Source organism: Dasypus novemcinctus, chromosome 24 (assembly GCF_030445035.2).
Source record: "Dasypus novemcinctus isolate mDasNov1 chromosome 24, mDasNov1.1.hap2, whole genome shotgun sequence".
In the NCBI taxonomy this organism is placed as follows: Eukaryota; Metazoa; Chordata; class Mammalia; order Cingulata; family Dasypodidae; genus Dasypus; species Dasypus novemcinctus.
The window spans coordinates 20,431,788-20,450,632 of NC_080696.1; the positions used below are offsets into that span (position 1 = coordinate 20,431,788).

At 47.0% G+C, this 18,845-nt stretch overlaps 1 non-coding gene and 1 pseudogene across 1 annotated transcript; both read right to left on the bottom strand.

Annotated features, from left to right (window-relative positions):
- LOC101434769 (rho-related GTP-binding protein RhoQ-like) overlaps positions 1–18,653 on the bottom strand; it is a 63,648-nt pseudogene extending 44,995 nt beyond the window's left edge.
- LOC111764874 (U6 spliceosomal RNA) lies at positions 8,819–8,925 on the bottom strand. The gene has a single exon (XR_002797372.1). It is a non-coding gene; the product is annotated as a U6 spliceosomal RNA (small nuclear RNA).
- Positions 18,654–18,845: the final 192 nt, after the last annotated feature.

Genomic DNA, 18,845 nt, shown 5'->3' on the forward strand with positions numbered 1-18,845 from the left:
CAACTGAAGAGAAAACAGGCCAGTTCTTTAAGAAAGACAACTGGGGGGGGGGTGGTTTTTAAATAATACATTCAAGGATATCATGCAGGGAACAGTGATGGACAAGATTTTAATGTCCTCCAGGCTAATGTGTTGACAAAAATCAAGGCTAGAAAACTGCTTTGTGTTGCTTATATAGACTTAGCTTCAAAATTCACTGGTACACTTTATAAACGAGCAAATTATAAATATGCAGGAAGTTAGCATTTAGGAAGAGAAACAGAGCAATTGAATCTACTCTTTCTTCAGAGAGCCATTTGAGGTCAACCATATTTGCAAACAAAACAATAAAAGTCTTAAGGACCATTTTAAGTTGCATACATGACTGTTTTATTTTCCTGTGTCTCTGACACTCCAGGGGAGTTGGATGTCACAATGACAAAGCTCTTGCTACCATCATTCCCAGGCTCCTGTTGGGGGAAAGGAGCTAAGGGTTGAAGAAAGGTCTGAGAAAGCCACTAATGATAATATTTGCAATGAAAAAAAAACTAAGAATGCTACTTTTAGCAAACCACCATCATTGCATCAGACTTCTGTAGTGACCCAACTTATCTAGAGGCAACCCTCAAACTGAGGAACATTTGGAAACCAAGCTATGCTCCTACTTCATGGTGAGTCTATATTCAGGAAACTCAGCAAACACTTTCTTGTGACTCTTTACTCAAAGTTCAGTGGAAGTATGTAGGACCTGCTTCCTGAACTTGAATGGCTTCTGACTTAGTAGGTCAGACTTAGTGGGTAAGAAATCCAGATGCCATTTGATCAGTAAATACATCAGTGTGCATTGCTAAGAGATCGGCCCTTTTAAAAAACAAAAACGCAACACCATTAAACACTTAAACAATTAGCAATAACTCTTAATAGCTTCTAATATCCTGTCAGTGTTCACATTTCCCTCATTGATCAAAAAGTGAGTTTTTGCAGTTGATTTGTTTGAATTCAAAAAAGGTTAACTCATTCCATTGGCTGATGTGTCTCTTAGGTCTCTTATTTATTCTAATTTTATCTTTATATATTATATCCCTCATTCTTTTTTCCATTACTTTCATTTATTGAATGAACTGGGTCTTTGCTTGTGTAGAATTACCCACGTTCTGGATTTGGCTAATTGCAGCCTCATGAGATCATTTAAGAGCTGCCCTTTATCTTTTACTTCCTGTAAGATGATGATTAGATGCGGAGTTTTGATCAGCTTCAGGTTCAGTCTTTGGCTCTGGGGTTTCCTGTAGCATCATACAGAGGCACATGTGGTCTGGCAGTTGGTCTTTTTGTGAAGTTGAGATTGATTGCTGGGCTCAGATGTTGTCAGACTTATTGATGAACAAAATTCCATTAGGGCCCTATTGATAGAGAGGAAGAGCATCAAAATGCCTGAAGACAATTTTGTAACTCTAAGGTGCATTCCAGGGATAGCTAATAGACTATTACCAAAAATAGAGGGAAATGGATGTGGCTCAACCAACTGGGCTCCTCTCTACCATATAGGAGGTCCAGGGTTCGATGCCCATGGCCTCCTGGTGAGGGCAAGCTGGCACTTGTGGCGAGCTGGCCCACATGGAGTGCCAGCCCACGCTGGAATGCCGCCCTGCTCAGGAGTGCCTCCCTGTGTGAGAATGCCGGCCCATGCAGGAGTGGTGGCTGATGCTGAAAGCTGGTGCAGCAAGATGACACAAGAGACACAGAGGAGAGAAAATAAGAAGACACAGCAGAACATGGATTTGAGGTGGTGCAAGAGAGTAATTGCCTCTCTCCCACTTCAGAAGGTCCCAGGATCAGTTCCCAGAGCTGCCTAATGAGAATACAAGCAGACAGAGAAGAACACACAGCGAATAGACACAGTGAGCAGACAACAGGGCGAATGGGCGGGCCGGGGGGGGGGGCGGGAATAAGTAAAATCTTAAAAAAAAATAGACGGCTCATGTAAGGAAGAAAGGTGAGATGAAGCCAAAGTGAGATAGTAACATTATTTTGAACACATAATTTAGGCACTGTGATAAATGTTTTGTATGCATAGAAAGGGCTTAGAGCAGTGCCTGGTGCATAACAAGATTAAATGATTAATTATATTATTTCTATTGCTAGCTTTAACCTCTATACTCTGCTACCTCCCTAAGGCAGTATGATAACCCAGGGTTCTGTTTGTGAAATGAGGAATTTTCATTCTTTGGTGACATTGAGCCTGGGCCATTTGCAGAAGTGGGCAAATGTGTTTCACCATAGGCATTGTGGAGTAGGGGAAGGGAAACATTGAAGATTATAGATTGGAAAACAGCATGTATGATAGTTTGAAGCTGGGTGGATCCCCAGAAAATAGTGTCCTTAAGTCTAATCCATTCCTAAGGGTATAAACCTATTGTAGGTGGAAACTTCTGATTAGATAACTTCAGAAGGATGTGACCCAGGGTGGGTCTTAATCCTCTTATTTGAGTCTTTCATAAAAGGGATGACTATGGAGCGAGTCACCCACAGAAACAGAGAGGGAAACCTACAGAACATAGAGGAAAAAGCCATTGAAGTAGAGAGGGAAAGTCACAAGAGCAAGGAGCTGAAAAAAATTTGATCCAGGAGAGAGAAAGCTAGAAGCTGAAGCAATGAAACCTGGAAGAGAAGGGAGAAACCAGCAGCCTTAGGGAAGAAAGCATTGCCTGATGATGCCTTGATTTGGATACATCCTTGGCTTCAGAACTGTGAGCCTGCAAACAAATAAAGCCCCATTGTAAAAGCCAACCCATTTCTGGTATATTGCTTTTGGCAGCTTTTAGCAAACAAACACACCACGGCCTAAAAGGCATTTTAGAATGAAACACTCAACAGTCACTTATGCACAGGAGGAAAGGCATGGGACGTCAGAGTAGGAGGCACAGAGGCAGGTTAAGAGGCTTTGGTGATGGTCAAGCTAGGAATCACAGTTCAGAGCGACACCGCCATCAGTTGGTCCCCTGGAGAAAATGGGTGCACACTCATATGATATGCTCGATTTAAGTCCAGTGGATCACAGATAAAACGTAAAAAGTGAAGCTGTGAAAATTTGCACAGAATTAATTTATAAGAGGTTGACTGTAAGTTTTTGGAAATGAATAGAAGTGATAGTAGCACATCATAGTGATAATAATTAGCAGTGCTAATATTTGGGTATGCTATGGATTGAAAGGTAAATTTTAAGGTCATGTATATCACTAAAAGAAAAGCTAAATGATCAAACGGGATTGTAAAGCATAGTGAACCCTCTTGTGGACAATGAGTGTAGTTAATAGAGCAAATATAATAATATTTTTTTCATAAAACAACAAATGTATGTTAATAATAGGATGATATTAGGGTAAAAATACAACTGAAGCAAACTAGGACCTTGGAGAATAGTAATATATTAATATTCTATGAATTGCAAAAAAAAAAAAAAAAGAAATTATGCCAAGTACAAAAACCAGAATCAAAGTACTACGTATTGTTTGACTCCATCTGTACAAGATGTAAATACAAACAAATTTATGAAAAAACAGATTAGTGGTTACGTATGGCAGGGGAAGGACAGAGGGTTTGAAAGGTGAATACTAAGGGGTTGGGGGCTTTTCTTTTTGGAATAATGGAATGCACTAATATGCTCTAATACTGATGAATTACAGTGATGAATGCACAACTCTGGGTTTATACCAAAAGCCATTGATTGTACATTTTAGAACTGATTGTATAATTTGTGAATATGTTTCAATAAAATTGGTTTTAAAAGATGAAGCGATGAAAAGAAGTAGACGGAAGCATGGAAGAACTCTTACTGTAAAGAGGAAAGCCTTTCTAACCCTGACATAACATCCAAAAGCAATCAATGAGATAGATCTGACTCCTAAGAGCCAAGAACTTCTCACCAAAAGCAAAATCAAAAGACAAATGAGAAAATGAAAAAAAAAAAAAACTTGCCTGTATATCACAAATAAAGGACAAATCTCCCTAATATATAAAGATTTCCTAGAAATTGAGAAAAACGGGGCCAAACCCCAATAGAAAAATGAGCAAAGACATTTCACAGAAAAGGAACTACAAATTTAAAATGTGTGGAAAAATGCAAATATATAACTGCAATAATATACTACCATATATGCCATAATTAACTCCATCACATAGAATGAAAAAAAAAACTGCTATGGCAAGTGCAAAATGACACAACCCCTGGCATAATTTGTCAATGTTTATCACAATTACAAACACACATAAATTTTCCACTTCTGGAATTCATCCCACAGATGCCTACCTGCACGTCCACAAAATGAAGCCTGGACAGACTCATTCAAATGATGCAGTAGCATCATTTGTGATAGCAAATGACTTGGTCAGTGTTCAAAAACTGAATAAACTCTGGGACCTCAGACAGTAGAACACTATGTAGCTGTTGAAAATGAGAATACGAAGCTCTTTAAGTGCTGGTATTGGAAGATCCTCAGGATGAGTGAAAACAGCAAAGCACACAGCAGGACGGCTGGCGGGCTGCCATTTAGGTAAGAGGGAAAAAGGAGACCTCGTGCCCTTATTTGCATATATTTGCATAAAATGAGACACAAGAAACTAATAAAAGTGGGTCCCTGAATGGCTCAGGGAACAAAGAGGACAGGACGTGGGTGAGAACAAAGTGGACCTTTTACTATTCTTTCGGGCATTTGAATCATGTGAGTGTATTATCTATTCGCAAAAAGTTTTAAATTTTTAAAAATGAATGAGGCAGGGTCCCCAAAGTGTGTCACTTTCTTGGGGAAGAGAAGGCCCGTCTCCAGTGGGTGAAATAGGAAGACAATGTGACAAAGACATGGAAAGCACATCATGCAGGAAGCATCCAGAGGACGGGCTCTACAATTTGAAGGGGGGATGTTTAAGAAAAGTGTCATGGGGTGAGGAGAAGCACTTGGGTCTTGGTTTCACCAGGTGTTGACAGGGAGAGTCTGACAATGCAAGGCAGAAGTGTGCAATCTCAGGGAGCAGCTGAGAGCATAGCGTGCATGGGCTGGACGCCCCTCGGAAGGAGACGGGAAGTGGAGACAAGTGTGGGCGGGCAGGAGGTGGATGAGGACGAGGAGGGCAAGCGGAGCAGAGGTCTCTGCGGGCCAGGCTCACCACACTGCAGGGCCGCAGGCAAGGCCAGGAGGTCCCCCAGGCTGGATCCTGCCCTGCGCTTGGGGAACCCCCAGTTCTTAGCTGCTGGGCAGAAGCCCTGAAGGCAGATAATGGGGGAGATGGTGGTGCCTTTGGAAAGCAAAGCTAAGTTAGGAAGGGAACCACAGAAACTCTGTCCTTAGTCCTCCTCCCATCAGCCACCAGGGAAGTCCCTGGATGGGATGTCCTCCCATCTCTGCTTCCCTCTGCGGCCCCCAGCCGTTTAGGGTTCTCTTCACCGTGCTGTTTTGCTTTTTCCATGGCAGCCCCGCCCCCCGCCCCTCCCACCCCCAGTACCGAGTGTATTGGGTGGGCGGAGGGAGGGGACTGAAAACGACAGTCCTGTTGTTCTCCGGGGATAAACATATCAGAGGCCAGCAGGCTGGGGCTTGCAGAAATTCTGATTTAGTGAAGAAAGAGGTCGTTTTACAATTGGAGCAAACTGCCCGTCTGGGATTCTTTCCCCATTTTGCATCTCCCCACCACAGCTCATCTTGTTCCCTCTTGATTTTCTCACTACTTCATGAAGTGATCTTGAGAATATAATAATATTATTATTAATAACATGCATATATTATAATTTCATAATATATTTATAATATACTACACTTACACAATATATTTATAAGTGTAATATATTAGTGCTAATTATTAATATTATATGAATGTAATAATATAATTATAACACGATTACATTATAATATATTAAAATTGTAATTATATACAATTACATAATAATTAATAACACAACTGTTGATGTACTTGCACTGCAGTGCTGTGGTGTGAAACACCTTCTTTACCTGGTCGCATTTAATCTTCCTGAGCTCCCCACATGACCCTATTTTCCAGATGGGAACTCAGAAGGTAAGTGAAGTGCCCTGGTCACAGGGTGTACGTGCTGGAGTCAGGGGTCACCTTCAGATTCTGTACCTTGGGTTCCAAAGCTGCTGCTTGGTCCCCTAGGACTTGGGCCTGAGCTCAGAAATCTCCCCTCTCTGGGGTCCCCTGAATTCAGTAGGTGCCCCTTCACCTGGCTTTCCAGGCTCAGCCGTCTTCCCACTACCTCCACTGCCATTGCCTGCACCGAGTCCCCATTCTCCTCCCAGGCCAAAGACTTACTGTGGACCCCTGCTTGCCTGTGCTGTAATCTTCACTCGCCATCTTTGCTCTCCTGAAAGGCCCTTCCTGCTCCCCTCCTTTGCCCTCTGGGTCTCCACCTGTCAAAACCCCACCCCTCCCTCCAGGTCCATCTCAGATCTAACTCCCTTCAGGGACACTCTGTGCTCCCTGGCCAGACATGCCTTGGGAGCATGGGAAGACTTGGCACATTTCTCAAGGTTCATTTTCAACCATGGATTTGCTCTGTTTTTCTGATGCACAGGCATGAACTCCACCTCTCCAGGAGAACTGGAGGTAACCAGGGTGGTGTTTTTTTCATTTTTGTTTTAAAGATTTATTTTTTTATCCCCCACACCCACCCCCATTTTCTGCTCTTTTGCGCTCTGCGCGTTCTTCTGTGTCTGCTTGTTTTCTCTTTAGGCGGCACTGGGAACTGATCCTGGGACCTTCTGGAGTGGAAGAGAGGTGCTCAATCTCTTATGCCACCTCAGCTCCCTGGTCTGCTGTGTCTCTTATCGTCTCTCCTCTGTGTCTCTTTTTGTCACGTCATCTTGCTGTGCCAGCTCTCCGCTTGGGCCAGCATTCCTGTGCGGGTCAGCACTCTGTGTGGGACAGCTCTCCGCTTGGGCCAGCTTGCTATGAAGGCCAGCTTGCCTTCACCAGGAGGCCGTGGGAATCAAACCCTGGACCTCCTATATGGTAGACGTGAGCCCAATCGCTTGAGTCACATCCACTTCCCTGGGTGGCATTTTTTGACATCTTCTAATTTGTCTTTCAAATGGATAAAAAAAAAATGTCTCCAAGGCCATAAAGAATCCACCCTTGTTTTAATACCAAAAGAGTGCTATTTTCCAAAATCATTATGTGAAATTGAGATTTCAGAGGGTGTGCTGTTCACGCAGCAGGGAGCTCCATCAATCCCACTGCCAGAGACCTACAGGAGATGCACATCCAAGCTTAAGGAATGGGGGCCAGAATATGACATCCTCAAGGGTAAAAATAGCATCTTACTCCTATTCTCCACATGGCCAGCTGCGTGTTGGCTGTAGAAAGAATGCTCTTTATATTTTCTCAAATGAATGACATCTTCATAGGACCTCCTAAAATGTCTGAAAATCATTTCTCAGTAGATACATGTTTCCCTTGTAATCGAAACTGCTTGACTAATTTGCTCAGTGAAGCTATTTTTTTCAGAGCCACCAGCACAGTCCGTGCTCTCAACTTCTAATGTGTGGGGTCCCTGCGAGGCTCTGCTGTATTTCAATTTCAGAAATGTACATGTGTTGGTAACAGAGCCAGACCACATTTTAAAATCACTGTATTTGTCCTGGAGCACCCCCCTCACCCCATTTGTCGCCCTTTGCCTGCTTCTCAGATTCTGAGAGCCCTGATGCTAATCTGAGATGACTCTGCCACAGCTCCCCCAGCCCTCTGCTCACCCTGGGGGCACCACAAGCTAAATCACTTTCCTTGCATGAGAACTCCCACCTGCTTAGAAGGCTCTCTCAGTGAGGGCAGAGGGCAGTGGCATGGTTGGGAGCCAGCTACCCTAACTACCATCCTGGAAAGATTTGGTGGCAATGACTTTATCTCCATGCCTCGACCCTTCCTCTTTGGAACAAGGCAACTGGTATAACAAACCCATATGGGTGGCACATGAGATGATGCATGGCCTAGGCTGGGTATCCCAGGAAGCAGACTGAGTGGGAGATGGATGTGCAGGTGGTTTATGGGGAAAGTGTTCTTGGGATCCACACTTCTGAGGAACGAGTGGAGAGGGACTGAGCAGAGTGAAGAAATTGGGCTCTGATGCAACCACAGTAAAGGTCTCAGCCGATCCCCCTGGGGAACTCTGGAGTGGCTATGGCCCTTCAGAGCTGCCTCTGCATCCCTGCAGGGACCAGTCACCAGCTGTGGGCTGCCTCCTGGAAGGGGTGTTTTCCTTGAGTGGATGACTCCCTTCAGCCTAGAGAAATTTCTGGAAGGGGGACTTAACTGCGAGCTGTTAGTCATCAACCCTCCCAGCAGCTGGGGGAAGGTGTGCTTTAGTCCTGAGAGGAGGTATGTGTGTGTGTGTGGGGGGGGGGGCATACACAACATTGTTCTCTACAACGTGTAAAGTATCTCATCCAATAAATGGGAGCCTCCAGATTATGAAAGCAGTCCACTTGAATTAATAAATTTCAAATAACTAACAGCCTGATTCCCCCAAAGATATGGCCTTTTGAAAAATAGAACATGTCACTTAACTGAAATCCTGGATTGGAGGCCTAATGGGAAAAACTTAGAAATGTGGGGTAGCATAAGGAAGAGGCAATGTGATTTTGAGTATGTGTGTGTGGTGATTTGTAGTAATAGGGGAGCAAAATGTCACCCTTTTTTTTTCAAGGTAATTATATAGATTTTAATAATGGTAATAATGAAGAAATATAATGTTTCAATTTTCTGATTATGGCCATATAAAAACATAAATGTGTGAACACAGACATTAAAGGAATTTGCATAATAAAAAGTAAAAAATAAAAAAATATGGAACGCCACGAATTTGCGTGTCATCCTTGTGCAGGGGCCATGCTAATCTTCTCTGTGTCATTCCAATTTTAGTATATGCGCTGCCGAAACTAGCACAATGTCACCCTTAAACAATTGGGAGTCAGTTGCCTGCCACAGCCTGTACAGTGAGATGGTCTCATAACACCATGTTCAAACATGGCTCTTGAAGGTCAAGGCTCATTCTCAGAGTCAGAGAACTAGAGGAGAAAGAACATGTTCAAAAGGCAAATACGGAAGAGAAATGAACATCACGCAGGAAAACAAAAGCAAAAAATGTAAACTGAGAAGTAAAAGATCTATCTCCAATAAAGGCAGGACTTGTCCCATGACAGGTAACGCCAGAACAAGCCCAGGATTCCTGGGTAATGCAGGACCCAGCTGTGCAAGAAAACACAGCCCCATAAAGAACCATAGTTCTTGGCACTCTCTGAAAACGCTGGGCCAGCCATTGATTTCCTTCTTCCTATAACTGGGGAGTTTATACCCCCACCACTCACCTTCTGTTGGCAGCAGATACAGCTCTTTAAAGCACACTAAAAAGTTGCTAATGCTCTTTCCCTGGTGACTATCATTGGAGCTGGAGCGTCTAGAATCCAGTCTCGTGATGCACCTCAACCACAAAAGAGCATAGCGAGCAAATGGGAATGTGGGAAAATACTTAAAAACTGTTTTCTTCCCAAGACACACTTCAATACAGACTGATTTATAAATATTTCTATTAGCAAACCATTGAATGCCTGTCTAACAGATGTCCCATAAAAGGAACAAAAGTTAAAATGTATCTGTTTCTCAATATACATGTGAAGTATATGCAATGATAATAAAGGCCTCTTGCTGTTAGTGAGCATTTTCCGTGGTTAGGTCATTTCATCCTTACGTTGTGAATGAGGATGCTGAGGTCTCAGTACATGGCACCGCCAGGATTCAAACCTTAGACTTTTGAACTAAGAAAAATCCTAGACTTGTGAATTTCATGCTGTTCTGTCAGGAGGTCATTTTCTCAGTTGGGGGTGTGTAAGCATTTTGGAGCTTTAGGTAATATGCCTTGAAGTGTGGTCCCTCTCTGTGTGTGCTAACACACCCTTGAAAATACACACACACACGTACTCATGCTGTGAGCAGCAGCCCTTATCAAGTCCGTTCATGAATTTCTCCAACCTTCCCAGCAGTTTAAAAATGCCAAAAGGTGGAAGCAACCCAAGCGTCCATCAGCAGATGAATGAATAAACAAAATGTGGTATATATACACAATGGAATGTTATTCATCCATGAAAAGAAATGAAGTACCGGTACATGCTATAACATGGATGAAGGTTGAAGAGGTCATTTTGAATGAAATAAGCCAGAAATGAAAGGGTATACTTTGTATGATTTCTCTTATATGAAATACTTAAATAGTTAGAATAAACAAATTCACAGAGACAAGAAGCAGAATAGGGGTTACCAGAGGTGGGGGGGAGTGGGGAATGGGGAGTTATTACTTGATGAGTATGATGAAAGTAGTTTAGAAATAGATTGTGGTGAAAGTTACACAATATTGTCAATGTACTTTATGTCATGGAACTGTCTACCTAAAAATGGTTAAAATGATTTTTATGTCATGTCTATTTTACTCCAATTAAAAACAAATAAAATTCATTTAAAAATAGAAAAATGAAAAAAGAAAAGATGAAATTAGAGACACAAAGAAAAACTCTAGGGCACTGCCAGAGCAAAAAGCCATCGAATTGAACCCCCCTTCCCTCTGTAGAAGTGAGGGGCTACAGTGAGGACAGCCTAAAATGACAGAAGGACCGAAGCCTGAGTTCTATTAAACCACCATCAAACCTTCCACCAAGACCCAGCCTATTCCAGTGGCCTGACCTGGAGAGAAACCCATGCCCCAGTTTAAAGAGAAACCAAGGTGAAAGTGCCAGATTCGTCCAGCTCCAATCAGTTGGCAGACATTGCAAATGTGGACACATGTTCTGCACATGCAACAATAGCCCCTGCACAATGACCTGGGTTATATTTTGTGTAACATAATTACAGAGAAGACATTAAACCAAACAGAGTCTTGGCTCAACAGAGGTGTCATCATGAAAACTGAAATGGACAGCGCCTCTGATGCGTTTCCCCCATAGGGGAGCAAATCTCCAGCTTGTCGGTCTGTCAAACGGTTATATTCCAAATTTCCCAGCCTGACAGATATTAATTCAGTTATCCACTCTGCCAGTGTCGAAGTGCTTAGAAATCCTGTCAAAATGCATTTTCTCAGCATATCCGTTCATAAAGTTACAGTCCTATAGCCGTGTTCAGCATCTGTTACTGCACTGTGCTACAACTCCATAGTACTTAAGCTTCTGGTTATTGCTAAGAAATAATGAAACATTTTAAGGGCATTTTAGCTGTTATTATTACTCTATTGATTTCCATGTGCTTTTCAGTTATTTTAACATTAACTTATAACAATACAAATATTATAATCATAAAAATAGACGAACATAAAGATTTTTTTACAAGATATTTGAGAAAACAGATGCAGGTTTCTAAAATATACATTTTAAGATCTCCTCCAGTGGTGCCCACAGCAGATTTTAATTTTTAAAAATAAACAAAACCTAAAACGTCCACAAGAATTTGTGTATTTGTTCTCCTAGTCTTAGTGGTGACTTAGAAACAAGAATTTATAGCTAAAGTGGAAATTAAAAACCACTGCAGGCAACACTTTACTCTTAAAGTGGAGAACGTAAAGTTCCTGCTGTGAAGGAACTACCCCCAGATTTTCTTGGAACCTAAAAGCTTAAATCTTAACATTTATTACCTACATGAGGCTGATGAAAATGAAAAGAAGGAGCTTCCTTTGCATTGATTTCTGAGACTTTACAAAGGGTGGGTGGAATGTTTTTCTTTCTTTCCCTTACTCTGTCGCTTCCCCTTTGCTGGTCCCCGGGACCCTGATGTTTCACTAATGCCTCTATCATCACAACAAGTCAGCACTCTTGGAGAAAAGCACTCAAAAATGCAGCATTACCATAGCCAGATTTAAAAGGTTTTCCTCCCACCTGGAGGCAAAGCAATTCCGTAATAACTATAACAATCATGGCAAAAACAAGAAAGCACGTTAAGCCCAAATAAGATGATTTCAGTCTTTCATCAGAAGTTTAAGGGTTAAACCTGCCCTGCTGCCTTGCAGGTGATAAACCTTAAAAGTCCATTTCAACTCCTACCTACTTGGACAATGCAAATTATTCTGACTCCCGGTGGGTAGTGTTTATGATTCATTGTCGACTCTCGGGAAGCCTATTTTCCCCCAAGCCAGCGGCTAACGCAGTCGCTGACTCCCGCAGGCTTCCCCTCCAGCTCCCTGGACAGATGGTTGCACTTAACTAGGAGGCTGGAATCACCTGTGTGAGGGCTGGAAGCAGAGGGTTCTTGTTTTGTTTTGTTTCTAAAGACGCAAACCTAGGACAGCCCGAGACTGAGAAGGCAGCGTGCTCCCTTTGCGGCTGTTCCTTTGCGGCTGTTTCAAAGACCGGCCGAAGTGCGGCGGTGTGAAAGCCACGAGCAGGTCGTTGTAGTCAGGGGCTGAGACATGTTTTCGTGTGTCATGGGAGGGTTCTGCCGGAGAAGAGCCGAGACGACCGCCGGTGTTTCCCTGCGCATCCGAGAAACAGTCGCCAAGGAAGAAGCATCGGGACAAGGACACGCGGTCCCTTCCCTTCCTCATTTCTCCTAAAGCAGGGCTCCTCCAACTTGAAGTCCTGTGAGAACTTCCTGAAAGCGCTTGAGAACCCTGACTGATCAGACTAATTGGAGCTGAATCTCTGGGCCTGGGACCCTGGCATCCTTCAGGATATCTGAAAGCTGCCCTGGAATCCACGACTTAGAGAACCCTTCTCACCAGCAGCACTGGCAGAAGAGGTCTCTGTCCCAAGGCATAAAAACTGAAGCTCCATTCTGGACGGCTGTGCTGTGGGCTACTGCAGCGCTGGGTCGGGGGCACTCGGCCCACAGTGGTGGTTGGGGTCTCTTCCTGCCTACAATCTGCAGACCCTGTCTAATATTTTCCATACCGGGCAATGAGATCACAAACTCCAAAACCCTAAATCAAAACCGGAGGCCTTACGGGTCTTCAATAAAACTCCATAGCCCCTACCTAGGGGGAGGGGGGAGAAAATGAAAACCATCACTGAGCTGAGGACATATTTTCTGTATACACACACACACACACACACATACATATACACATATATATTTAATATACATACACATTTATCTGAAGCAGGCATGGGGATAGTGCAGCAAATAGAGAGAAAAAGATCGAGGAATAATTGTTAAAACTAGACCAGTGGTAAAAGGTAATGCACAAGTAAAAATTCCATTTGTGCCTTAAAGAAAGCTCATCATAAAAGACACTTGATTTCTGACAAGGAAAATGATGTAAATGGTATTGCAGGGAGAAGTTGCTTAGGGATATGCATATGATAAATGAATGTGAAGGAAATGCTCCTTTGATGAGAATGTGCAAGCAATAGAGGCCTCTGAGGCTTCTGAGCTTAAAGTAGAAACAAAGGCATTGTTTCACACCCTGGAACAATGTCCTGATTCCAAAAGAGTGATGTTGCTCCACAGTTACGTGGGTTATGCAAAATGACTTCCTTAACATCTAGTTCTGGATGATGATTTGAAGTGTGCTGGAAATGGGTGCCTGAGATGGGGCAGTAATCCAGTCTCACTGTGCGTTGGCAGGAGGGGAACCTGGAAACCGTCAACCATCAGGTTTCAGCGTTCTTTTCATGGGTGAAGTATCATTAAACAACATTCCTGCAGCTCTCCGGATTGCCCCGTTTCCAGCAATTGCATTACGTTTTCTGTACTTACAATTGGAGAGGACTGGTGTTTGATAAGAAATAGGGCAAATCCAGGTAAACAAAGGCATTCTTTTACCGTAAAGAGCAAGAACTCCACCCGAGCTCTTCAGTATTGTAGATCTGTTCTCTAACTTCTAGGTCCATGTTAGATCAGAAATTTCCAAAAAAACATCCCTCTTGCATTCAAAGGCAGTACATTTCAAGCTGGTTCCAATTAGACTGGGCCAGTGTAGATGCTTCACACGTGTCAATATTTGCAGCAAAGCAAGCATGAGCTGCAGGGGCATCCTCTAGCCAGCGGGACAGCCTCACCCAATAATGCCTTTGCAAGTCTCCAAGGTGGTCACTCTGTCACTCTACCACTGTCTGTTCCTTTTGCAAATGCCCACTTCTATCCTTTATAACCCTGCTGCTACTCCTAGACCTCCCCCTTTTGCCCACCTATCAGGACCTATATGCCCCATGGACATTTTAAGTTTCCCAAATATTTCCATTTTAATATTGCTCTCCAGATTTTGAGGGATATCACAATCATTTCTGGGGGCTCACTGAGAAGGTGGAATTTTGACCAGTGCCTGGAGCCTTCTGTGGGTTTTATGTTGATGGAATGAAGTGAAATAGATCTGACACAGTATAGGTCATCTATATAAGGAGAAATTGAGACTGGTCTGACATGGTCACTGCCAGGGAAAAAATGAAAACATAATAGCAAGAAAGAGACCTGAAATTTACATTCATGATGACATGCACAGAAGTGCCTCAAGGACACTGCTCCTTCGCTCTTATCTTCCCAAAGAAAGCCATCTTCCTACAAAGGGCACCAGTCTCCTGCAGTTTATCACCCAAATGCTACATTTTAAAAGTTGCAACTTAAAAAGTTGCACGTCAGGGTAGAAAGTATCTTAGACCTTTTTTCTCCACGCTCAATTTCCCCTTGTTTATTTCAACTAGGGGTTTCACCGCAAATCAGTTTTCTGGTTTTTGTTTTTCTCCTACACCTCCGAACGGAAAGGGGGAAGCCTGGCTGTCCACTGTTTTGTTAATCACGGGGGTCAAAGCTATCTTTTTTTGTTTATTTCATTTTAGGAAAATGAACATTTCCCCCTTGCTTATCTCCCGGTACACTTCCAAGAACACTCCCACATTCGGCAGCCAGTGTAGACAGAAACGACTCGCCATCCCACTGCTAACCTGACCGCTTTCGAAGATAAACATTTCCAAGCTAGCAAATAAAACGAAGCTAGCCCACCTCACCCACAAGCAGCCAAGTAAAAACGAACCACGGGAAAAATTCGGTGAGAAGCCGAGGACGGTATTTATTCAAAGTATTTACGCCTCTCCGGGCTCTTCTAATCCTAACTGGCAGCGCCTTCTTCACCTTCCAGTGAGAGCCTGGAGCCCGCGTGTTCCAGTCTGGAGTGGCAGGTGCTGCGCGCACGCCCGCCTTCCCCAGAGGGTACAGTGGGTAGGAGGGAGCACGGCGGCCACGTCAGCCGCGCCGCCGCCGCCTTCCTCCCCTCACCCTCCTCCTGGCACCTCAGGTTCGGGCTGCCTTATCGCACATTCCCGTTTCCGACGAGCTAGTTCCGCTTTTGGCGCCTTCCCTGAGGACTTGCAATTCCCCGATCTGGGTCAGCTCATCCCTCCAAGTGCTCCTTGCAGCTAGCCACTTCTCAGTTCCCTTTTACCAATTTTCTTCTTCTTTTTAAGCGTGGTGTAGCGGGATCTCCTCTGCACACTGTGAGGGGTGGGGGCAAACGCAGCCAGCGCGTTTCTAAAAGTAGAAAATGAAGAAACTCGTTCGTTTGGCTTTGATTTCTCACCACACGACTCACGGCTCCTAAAACAGCAAAAAGCTGAGCCCTGGTCGCCGAAGCTGGCTGACGCGTGCCGGCGGCAGGTGAACCCCGCGTTCTTTGTAGTTAGGCGCGGGCTCTGCGCAGGGCCCTTGGGGAATGCCGTCTGTATTTTCTGCGCTCGCGTCCTTCCTGGCAGAACCGAAACACGCGCCCCGACGCGCCGGGACCACTGTCGCTCCTTCAGCTCTGCGGAACGCGAGTGGGACTTTCATCTGCTGGCCTTGATTTGCCCTGGAGTCCCTGAATCCTGGGCACCGGGAACACCCCCGCGGGTTCCTATATGCTCGCTGCTTTAGCACCCAGAAAACTCCCCGAAATAGTCCCAGGAAACCCAAAGCGACGCAGGAGAGTGAAGCGAGGGCCGGCTGTTTCTCCAAGGTCCGCCGAGTGCCTGAGCGGTGCCGGGCTCACTGAGGGAGCGTGATCTACCAGGGACCACTCACCGGCAAGTCCTCCCCACCGCCAATCCCAGACCCCTGGAGGGCAGTCACCTCCTTCCTGCCTCCTCTTTGTCTCAGACGTTTGGCCCCGAGCTCCCCTCCCCTTCCCTCCCCGCCGCGGGAAACCTGGGTCAATTCCCCGGAGTCGATCGGCTCCCCGGAATCCGTCCTCGCCCCTGAAGGCGATCGGTCCTAACCGGATGTGGCCTGTCGGGGTCCCCGGCGCGCGCCCTCCGTTCCGCGGTTCCCGCGCCCGAGGGACCGCTCGTCGTCTCGTTACACACTGCGCCCGGGCCGGGACAACTGCGGGGCCAACCCCGGCGGAACCCGCTCTTTACCTCTGCGCGCTCCGCGCCGACCACGTCGCCGTTCCCGGGCCTTGGAGCGGGCCACGCTGCGTCCCGGGGAGGTGGGGGAGACGCTTCTTTTCCTTCTTCAACCCCATCTTTGGGCCACCTTGTCCCCGGCCCAGCCCGTCGCGCGGGAATCCGCGGAGCCCAGCGAGGGGACCGACAGGGGGCGACAAACGGTAAGCCTTTCCCGCGGGCGGGCGGCGGAGAGGGCAGCGGCGACGGCGGTGTAGTTCCGAGCAGCTGGCTGCGGGCGGCGGGGTTGGGGGGTGAGGCCAGGGCCCGCGGGCTCTGCCACCCCAGAGAGCCCGCGGGCCCAGTCCCCTAACGCCTCCCCCAACCACAGGGGCCTAGGCCGAAGGAGAGAAGTTGTCGCCCTGGGCAGCGCCTTCCTGACAGCGCCCCGCGCTCTGCGGGCAGAGGTGGCAGTGATGATCTCTTCTCAGGGCGGCTGGGGACGAACCGGCTCTCAGGGCAGGACAACCGGCTTTATGTGCTCTTCTCTTGGCGCGCCCGTCACCGAAGGGGAAAGAAATGGCTTAAGTTGCTCTTCCGGATCATGGGGACCCGCCGGGCTGAGCCTTGTTTGCGGCGTTTACCCTCGAGTCCACCTCGAAATCAACCTTTCCTGTGATATAGGCAACGAAAATCGAGGTCAGGGGCGGACAGGTTACAAGCCATCTGGCGAGAATTCCCCGAGACCAAGGGGCGCTCCCATCGGGGGCTGCGGAGTCCCTTCGGCTCGGCACCTTGCCGGAGCTCCTGGTTCCGCTGGCCCACCTTCATCCAAAGCACTCCCTTTCCCCCGCTCTGACCCCGACCCTGCGCGCCCTCGTGGACAGTCCTGGTCCTTCCAATGGTTTCCTTAATCCCATCCCTCTCCCCGTGCTCTCAAACCTGATGGCCAAGGCCCCGGCCCTCAAACGTCTTTCTGTCCCCGCCGCCTGCCCAAGGCTCCCGGAGCCAGAGACTGCACTAGGTGCTCCGTGCTGCCTAAGAGGAGAGTCCTTATCTCCTTGGGACCTGGTTTTTCTTTTTCCAAGGGCAATTCATGCCCGTGGCCTCTGCCCCAGGCCTGGCGACCCCTGCCCTCCCTCCAGGGAGCCTAGGATTTATGGCCCAGGCCCTCCTAATTGACGCATTCGTAGGAGATGATTAGGAGCCTGCCGTACTCCCTGGCCCAGCAGCGGAGGGAAAGGGGTCAGGACCTCGCCGCCGCTGCTCCCGGGCTGCGCTGATCGGCTCCATCTGCGCCGGCAGCGGCGGCATCACCGTGCAGGTGCGGTGCCCAGCTCTCTCGGGTGGCTACAGGTAGCCCGATGCTGGGGGTGGGGTGGATGGGCTTCCTGCCTCCTGAGGGGGGCTGAGAGCGCCTGGGAGTCCCCGGAATAGTGGCTGTTCCTAGACCCCCTTCTCAGCGCCTCCCCTTACCGCTCCCTTATGTCCACCCCAAAGCCCTTGGCCTCTCCTGGCCTCTAGCTGGGAACTCTGTGAGCCCAGTCCGCAACCTCCTCTTGCCAGTTCAGACGCAAAACCAGGAGCTTTCTGCCTCCACCTGCTCTTTCCTGGCCCCCTTCGAGTGGCTCCCTCCAGGAGGGCAACGGCTAGCGATACAAGCCAGGGAGTCCAGAACTGACCATTGCTGCAGAATAGGAACAGAGACAAGAGATGGGGTGAATGCCAGGGCAGTAGATTTCAGAGGCGCACGAGTCCCCGCTTAAAGGAAGGGGAAAGGGCCACTTTGTGCTTTACCAAAAAAGCCCTGGAGGCTGCGGCTTTTCTGGGAAAGACCAAGTCTGGCAGCTGCGGGAAGGAAGAGTGCGGAGCTCCCAGGCCTGAGAGAAATAGACTTTTGTCAGGCCTGGAGCCCAGAGCTACACATGCCGCCAGCAAGGGCTGGGGTCGAGGGACACCGAATCCTTGCTCCTGGGAGCCCTAGGTCGGGATACCTTTCTGGCCTGCACCATCCGGCGAATCTTGAGAGGAATGAGTTAGGAGGTGGGGTGAGTCTGGCCAGAGGGAGACCGAATTTGGAATGTGCCTCTTGCAGCATGGAAGTCACCCCACCACCCAAAAGGAGTGGGTGGCTATTAAACATTGTGAAGCTCTCCCCGGAGTGGTGTCGGGGAGTCTTTCAGAAACGACTTTGCTCCACCGCTTTGGCCCGCCTCACCCATCACCCTGCGCCAAGTTGAGCGCTGGCCCCACTCCTGAGGGTTCCTCAGGGGGCAGCGAGTAGAGGCAACCACGCACGAGCATCTTGCAACCACTTTTATCCTCCGATATCTTAGTAGGAGTCATTGCGATGGAGGCGATGGATAAAACTACAACCAAAGGCAGCGCTAGTAGACACTAATACCGGCACGATCCTAATCAACTGGAAACACTTCCGCAGCTATTCCAAAGCCTGTGAGGGAGGGGGCTGCGAGCTGCGCGGAGCGAATGGACGGTCCCAGGCCCAGCTGGGGTTTGGACGCGGGTGTGTGTGTTTGG